Source organism: Lolium rigidum, chromosome 7 (assembly GCF_022539505.1).
Source record: "Lolium rigidum isolate FL_2022 chromosome 7, APGP_CSIRO_Lrig_0.1, whole genome shotgun sequence".
NCBI lineage: Eukaryota > Viridiplantae > Streptophyta > Magnoliopsida > Poales > Poaceae > Lolium > Lolium rigidum.
The window spans coordinates 138428296-138435608 of NC_061514.1; positions in this window are offsets into that span (position 1 = coordinate 138428296).

Consider the following 7313-nt stretch of genomic DNA (forward strand, 5'->3'; position numbering starts at 1 on the left):
TTCCCTGACATGTTTTTCCTCCTTGATTTCTTGTATGGACAGCTTGGGCAGAGGGTCGACAATTTCTCGTTGTGGCCCAAACTTTGCAGCAATCCTTTGACAGTCGCGATCAAAATTGTCCGAGCGTGAGAAGCTTCCATAGACTGTGATGTTCGTCCCATTGTTCCCAGGCATTTTCAGCTTGAGGTGTGCATAGTGCGGCACAGCCATGAACTTGGCATAAGCTGGTCTCCCGAGTATGGCGTGATACTGTGACTCCCAGTTCACTACCTCAAACTCGATCTTCTCCTTCCTGAAATTATCGGTTTTACCAAAGACGACGTTTAGGTAAACTTTGCCAAGAGAGTAGCCCGGTGCAGTTGGGAGAATCCCGTGGAAGCAGGTATCTGTTTCTTCTACCATCTTCATGTTGATCCCCATACTTTTAATTGTGTCGACGAATATCAGGTTTAATCCGCTTCCACCATCCATGAAAACTTTGCTCATCTTGAACCCCCCGATTTGTGCCTCGACTACTAAGGAAGCGTGTCCCGGTTTTGGTATGGTCATCGGGTGATCTTCTCGACTGAACGTAATGTTCTGAGAGGACCACTCGACATACTCGTGGATGTTTTCCATGATGCTTTCTGCCAGGTTAATCTCTCGGGTGAGCTTCTTCATCTCTCTTCTTTAGACACCTGTCCTATGGATCATGCTCATCTGCCCCCGTGGTGGTGGAAACGCCTCGTTGGGTTGATGAGGTTGAGCCTGCTGGACCTGGTGCTGCGGTGGAGGTGGAGGTGGTGGTGGTGGTAGCGGTTGCTGACCTCCCTGCTGGATGAGTTTATGCATGTCAATGAACTGCCGACAGTCCCTGAGTAGGTGACTCGACTTCGTTTTTCCGTCCTTAGAATCGGTATACGAGTGCAGGTAACAGGGAGCATTGATCTGCTCAGCGTAAGGCAGTTCGGGGGCCCTCTGCTGCCGAGGTTTATAATTGCCGCGGTTCCCAGAGTTGTTCCGATTATCGTCCTGTCGATCGTCTCGTCTGTCGTCATACCGATCATCCTGCCGATCAGAGTACCCTGCGGCTACCAGGTTGTTTTCATCATAGTTGCGGTTCTTCCTTCTCTTGTGGTGACCCCTTTGGCCACCCGAGTCGTGCTTCGGCTGGTCATCGTCTTTGTCGTCACTGCGCTATCGTGGCCTTCGCACGTTGTCCTCGCCATCAGCCCAGCTGTTGGCGATTTCCATTAACTTGGTTATGGTTTTAGGCTTTTTACGCCCGAGTTCTTCTATGTGACTCTCACGTCGGACGCCGTCGCTGAAAGCGTCAATTGCTCTGTCGACAGACACATCTTCGGCAGCGTTTAGGAGTTTGGTGAATCTCCCGATGTATGAGCGCACCGACTCCTTCTGCTTTTGCTGGCAGTTCCGTAACTCTTCAATCCCGACGGGTCTCTTGTATGTTGCTTGGAAATTGGCAACGAAGGCGTCTACTAGATCGTCCCATGATTTGATGGAACCCTTCGGCAGCCCCCTTAGCTGGGCTCGCGGCCGAAGATAGAGCTGTAAGCACTTCATTGCTGCTATTTGGTTCCCCTTATGTAGTATTACAGTCTGCAGGTAGTCATCTATCCAAGATCTTGGCTCTTGCTGCCCATCGTATTTGGCAGCGTCGGTAGACGTAGGCTTGAACTTCCTGGGCGGCATTGCCTCGCGGATTCTGTGACTTAAACAGTCGGCTCCCCTGAGCTCGCCGTCGTACTCCTGATCCTCATCCAAAGAATCACTGTCGTTCTCGTTCCTAGCGGCGCGTCGTCGCCTTGCTTTGTCGATCCTGCTCTGGGTAATTTCATCCCGAGCGTCTCTCGCATGATACTTTGAGCCGCTGCCCTGCAGCGTGGTCTTTTCCTTTTGTGGAACTAGGTTATTTCCCAGTATCGCGAGACTTTCCAGGGCGCCTCGATGAGCTTGGGCCATGGACCCTTCTGGGCGTTGGTTAATGAGGTATGCAGCAAGGTTGGCAGTTGCTCCTGCAACGGTTTTTGGTCGTGGCATGCCTGCGGTGTCCGTAGTCATAAAGGACTTGGTCAGGTTCGACGTGATTTCTCTGGCATCATCTTCCGAGAGCCTGGACAGCCTCGACCTGTGCTTGCCTGCCCATTGAGTATTTCGAGAGGCGCTCGCCTGCGAGCCTCTTCGACGCTCACTGGATCGATCTGCCGCAGATAGGCGTCTTTCGAGAGAGGCTTGTTCCTTTGACAGGTGCTCCCGATTTTTTTCTAGTATAGAGCGATAAGCATTGAGAGTTCCAACCGAGGTTCCTGCGGGGAGCGGTGTGTTGTTGAGTACTGCTGCCCTGGCGGCTGCCCACTCCTCGTCTGGGATGGTGTAGTCGCTGTCGTGGTTGCTGGCGCTGTTGTCGAAACTCGCCCGCCTACTAGAACGAGGAGTATGGTCTCTGTTTCCTCTGTGCCTTGTGTTTCCTGTGTTATTGGCGACACAGACCTGATGGTGCGCCGTTCTTCGGGTGGCTCCTTGGACGATGCTGTCGATACTGTCCTCTCCCGATGAATACTGGGCATTGCAGATGAACGGTGTGTCGCTCGATCCCAGCCCGTGCCTGGTATCGCAGTTCAAGAAGTAGTATGAAGTTAACTCCGAAGATGTGGGATCGTCGGATCCTACCGACATGGAAGACACGGAACGGGGAGTCGAGGGTGCGGGTAAACTCGTCGAGCCTGTCAGGCCAGCCGAAAGGTCGAGTGATGATGACGCGCTTGGACTCATCGATCTGGAAGTGGGCGATTCCAGCAGTCGAAGGATTCCTTCTGCGTTGACGTTGTAGTGGACGCTGCCGAAAGTCATCTCCATGTTTCCTTGTAGATCTGAGAAGTTCGAGCGGGAAGAATCGCTGTGTGGGGTGAACTCATAGGAACCGAACCGAATCGGGCTTCCCAGGTTTGGCGATGACGGTGTAGATGAATTTGCGGATGAAGTGGCCGGTGAAGTCGCCGGTGTCATGATTGGATCTACCGATGACCGATCTTGTGCCGACAGGTTTCCCACAGACGGCGCCAATTGTCGAGGGTGCTCCTCGGCAATGCCCTCCTATAGGGGCTTAGGGTTGGTGGAATCCTGCAAGCTGACACGAGACATCGGTTCACAGACAAGCGGGGAGAGCGATTTACCCGAGTTCGGGGCCCTCGATGAGGTAAAACCCTTACGTCCTGCCTCGTACTGTTCTTGATTATGATGATAATGGGTTACAATGGGGTGCCGAATAGTTTGGCTGAGATCTCGTCGAGTTGGCTAAGCGCTAAGGTAACCTAGCTTTAGGCTTCTGCTGGCTAAGATCGCTAAGATTGGTTGTGTCTCGACAGCCCCTCTCCTGGCCTTTATATAGGAGGCCAGGTCTCAAGAGGCCTAGTCGAATACGACTAGGTTTACAGTAGATCTATCTCTAGACTTTCCTTGTTCGGCTCCTTCCGCGTCTTGTACTCCAAGGTAGCTTCCGTTGCATCGTTCTAGCGGCCCATCTCGCCACCGAGTGCCTTCATGGGCCTCCAACTAGGAAATATAGGGTAGGGCAACATTGGTTACCCGAAGGGTAATACCCACGTCAACACCACAATTTCATAGAGACATCGAACTCAACTCATAACTCAGTGAATAAGTATTCTGTGAAATATAGCCTAAGAGACCCACACGGTGCACACACTGTCACCTTTACACACGTGGGACAAGGAGTCTCCGGAGATCACATAAGTAAAATCCACTTGAATAGCATAATGACATCTAGATTACAAAGCTCATCATATGGATCTCAATCATGTAAGGCAGCTCATGAGATCATTGTATTGAAGTACATGGGAGAGAGATTAACCACATAGCTACCGGTAAAGCCCTTAGCCTCGGGGGAGACCTACTCCCTCCTCATCATAGGAGACAGCAGCGTTGATGAAGATGGCGATGGCGTCGATGGAGATGCCTTCCGGGGGCACTTCCCCGTCCCGGCGGCGTGCCGGAACAGAGACTTCTGTCCCCCAGATCTTGGCTTCGCGATGGCGGCGGCTCTGTAACTTTTCTCGTATCGTGGCTTATCGGTATCGAAGATTTAGGTCACGAGGCATCTTATAGGCGAAGAGTCGGAGTCGGAAGGGCCACGGGGGACCCACACAGTAGGGGCGACCCCCCCTCTGGCCGCGCCGCCATAGCGTGTGGGGGCCCTGGGCCTCCCCTCTGGTCCCTCTTCGGTGTTCTGGAAGCTTCGTGGAAATATAAGATCGTGGGCCTTGATTTCGTCCAATTCCGAGAATATTTCCTTACTAGGATTTCTGAAACCAAAAACAGCAGAAAACAGGAACTGGCACTTCGGCATCTCGTCAATAGTTAGTTCCGGAAAATGCATAAATATGACATAAAGTGTGTATAAAACATGTGAGTATCATCATAAAAGTAGCATGGAACATAAGAAATTATAGATACATTTGGGACGTATCACCGAGCTCCGTTCCGGTCGTCCCCACCTCCTCCCGCCCCCGCCAGCCCTGCTTCCCCGCCGCCAGCGCCTCTCCCTGCCGCCAACCGTCATGTTCCCCAGCCTGACCAGCGCAGATCCCCAACGTCGGCGTACAAGGGCTCCTACTCCTCTCCGTTCCCGGCCTCGTTGAGCTCGCCACAAATCGACTGGGCGCACCACGGGCACCCGTTCGAGCCGGTGTGGCCTCACTGTTTCTCCGCCGCCGCTCGCCACGACGGGTAGAGCTTGTCCCCATCGGCTACCTCCCTCTCTTCTCTGCATAGGGAGAGTCCGCTGGAGCTCCACCTGACGCCGGTGTCCCGCTCCGTCGCCAGTTGCATCTTGTGAAGAGGATTTGATGCACATTTTGTGTAGTACTAGTATTGAGGAATGTTGATTCATATGTGTGCATTCTTTTGCTGACGGAAAATTGAGAGATGTTGTAATATTTATTTTTCCTTATCATTTTAGTATTGCTATATGTGATTGTTGTTCAAATATATTTAAATGTTATACAGAAAATATTTTGGAACAGTACAACGGTCACACTCTCGATGCACGTCATCAGATAAGCATTTGTTCAAATATACTCATACAAGTAGCTTATTCATTTAAAATAAGTATTAATGCAATATCTTCAGTCAGAGGGCATTTTATTCGAATATACTCATACAAATAGCTCATTCATTTCAAATAATTATTTATACAATATCTTCACTCAGGGGGCATTTCAGATATTTCACTCCTAAAATCAACAACAACAACAACCACAAAAAGCATTCCTACCAAATATCAAATCTCTGCTTCCAACAACTGCTTCTTACAGCTGCTTTTTCACAGCCCACCAGCTACAGCTGCTTTTCAAAAGCTGCAGCCCAAACAAACGTACCCTTAGTTTTTTTCCTTATAGACTTGGCCTGACCAGTAAGACCGACCTTAAAAATTGTTCTTTTATGACCGAGTCCAACAATGGTTATTTTCTCATATGGTCGAACTTAGACCATCTCCAGTCGCGTCCTCCAAAGCATTCCCCAAAGCGATTTGGAGCGCGCCGGACAAAAAAACACTCCCAGCTGCGTCCCCCAAAGCCGATTTTTGTCCAGCGCGGCCCAATACGATGTCCGGCGCCCCGAGCCCGTCCCCGCCCCACAGGAGACGCTCCGGGCATGCTGGACACAACGAAAAGCGAGGCGAAGCGACGCGGGTCCGACCCGTCAGCGGCTCGGAAGCCTAAAACCCCGTCGCCTACCTTTGGTCAAGCGACGTTAATGGCGTCCCTGTTTTCTCAGGCGACGCAGGGACGCGTCTCGTCGTGCATGGCCGCGTGGCCGTCCGCGTCGGCGTTATTGCGTGCAACCACCCGCTGCCGCCGCTGTACATTAAGAGGCCGTGCGGTTCGTCCTAATCTCTCAACGCTCCCAAACCTTCTCCTCGCCGCCCCCAAATCTTCTCCTCACCGTTCCAAGCAATGTCGTCCTCGTCCTACCGCAAGATTGCCGTGGCGAACGGCTTCGGCCGCGGCAGCCTCACCGTGAAGGAGGCGTGGGCGCTGTACCACGCGGGATATCCTGTCCCGCCGGACATGCGCCTGCCAAGCAGCGGCGGCTGGAAGATGGCCGTGAACGGCATTGGCATCCCGCCGCCACCGACGCCGGCCACGGAGCGCCGGAAGGACGCCATCACGGCCCGGCGGGATGAACTCGACCCCGAGGAGCGGGCGGATCCGACCTGGGCGGCCAAGAACAACGATGCCTGGTGGGCCACCTACTTCAAGGACAAGTACGACATGGAGATGCACAGCACCACCGGCCTCATCGGCGGGCCGAACAGCTGGAACAGGGAGGGGCGCCTCCTGTTCTGGGGCGTTCCGGGGCGCACCCTGGAGAGCGTCATCCACGACATCCGCAACGGCGCTCCAAGGTTTGAGGCGCCGTCCTCACCGCCACCATCTCCCGCAGCGCAATGGCAGCCGAGGAGGACGTACTCATCCTCCTCGAACTCTTCTTCCTCAGGACCGGCCCGATCGACGCCGTCCTCGTCGTACCGCTCGGCGCCCTACACCGTCCCCAATCGCGTGGTGAAGTAGGAGTCGGCGACGCCCGTCAATCTGAGGCGCGGCGGCAGCGGCAGCCGACGGCAGCAAGAGAGGCGCGGCGGCGCCCTCCTCATCCCGAAGCCGAAGGTGAAGGAGGAGGCGGAGGAAGCGTCGAAGGCGGCGCTGCTGGCAGAGTACGAGCGTCAGCAGCGCCTCATCGCCAGCAGCGACGACCCCGAGGACTGCCCAGGGTTGCGAGCGGCGTGCTTGGCGTCGCTGAACGACAAGAACGCATGGAGGGGCGACCTCGAGACGGCGATCGCCTTATCCATCTGCGACTCCGGCAAGCCGCTCGTGGACCTCACCGACGACGGCGAGGCAGGGCCAAGCGGCCTGGTGAAGGACGAACCCGTCGACGAGCCCGACGAGCGCGTAAGCAGGAGGTCGTACGTCACCGACGACATGTACAACTTCCATCAGTACTACGACGCCTCTGTCCGCCGCAAGTACTTCTAGATTAGGTTTAGTTTAAATTTAGTCGAATCTCGTTCGAATCTATGTAATATATGCCAAGTTTGGATAAATCTAATCGAACCTTGCTTAAGTTTAAAATTTCCGAAATTTTGTTTGGGGGACGCGACTGGGGATGACGTCCCCCAAACGCGGCACGAACGAAACACGTCCCCAAACGCTTAATCAGACACCGTTTGGGGGACGGTTTGGGGGACGCGACTGGATATGCTTTTATATCATCCTCATGACCCATCTTATTTC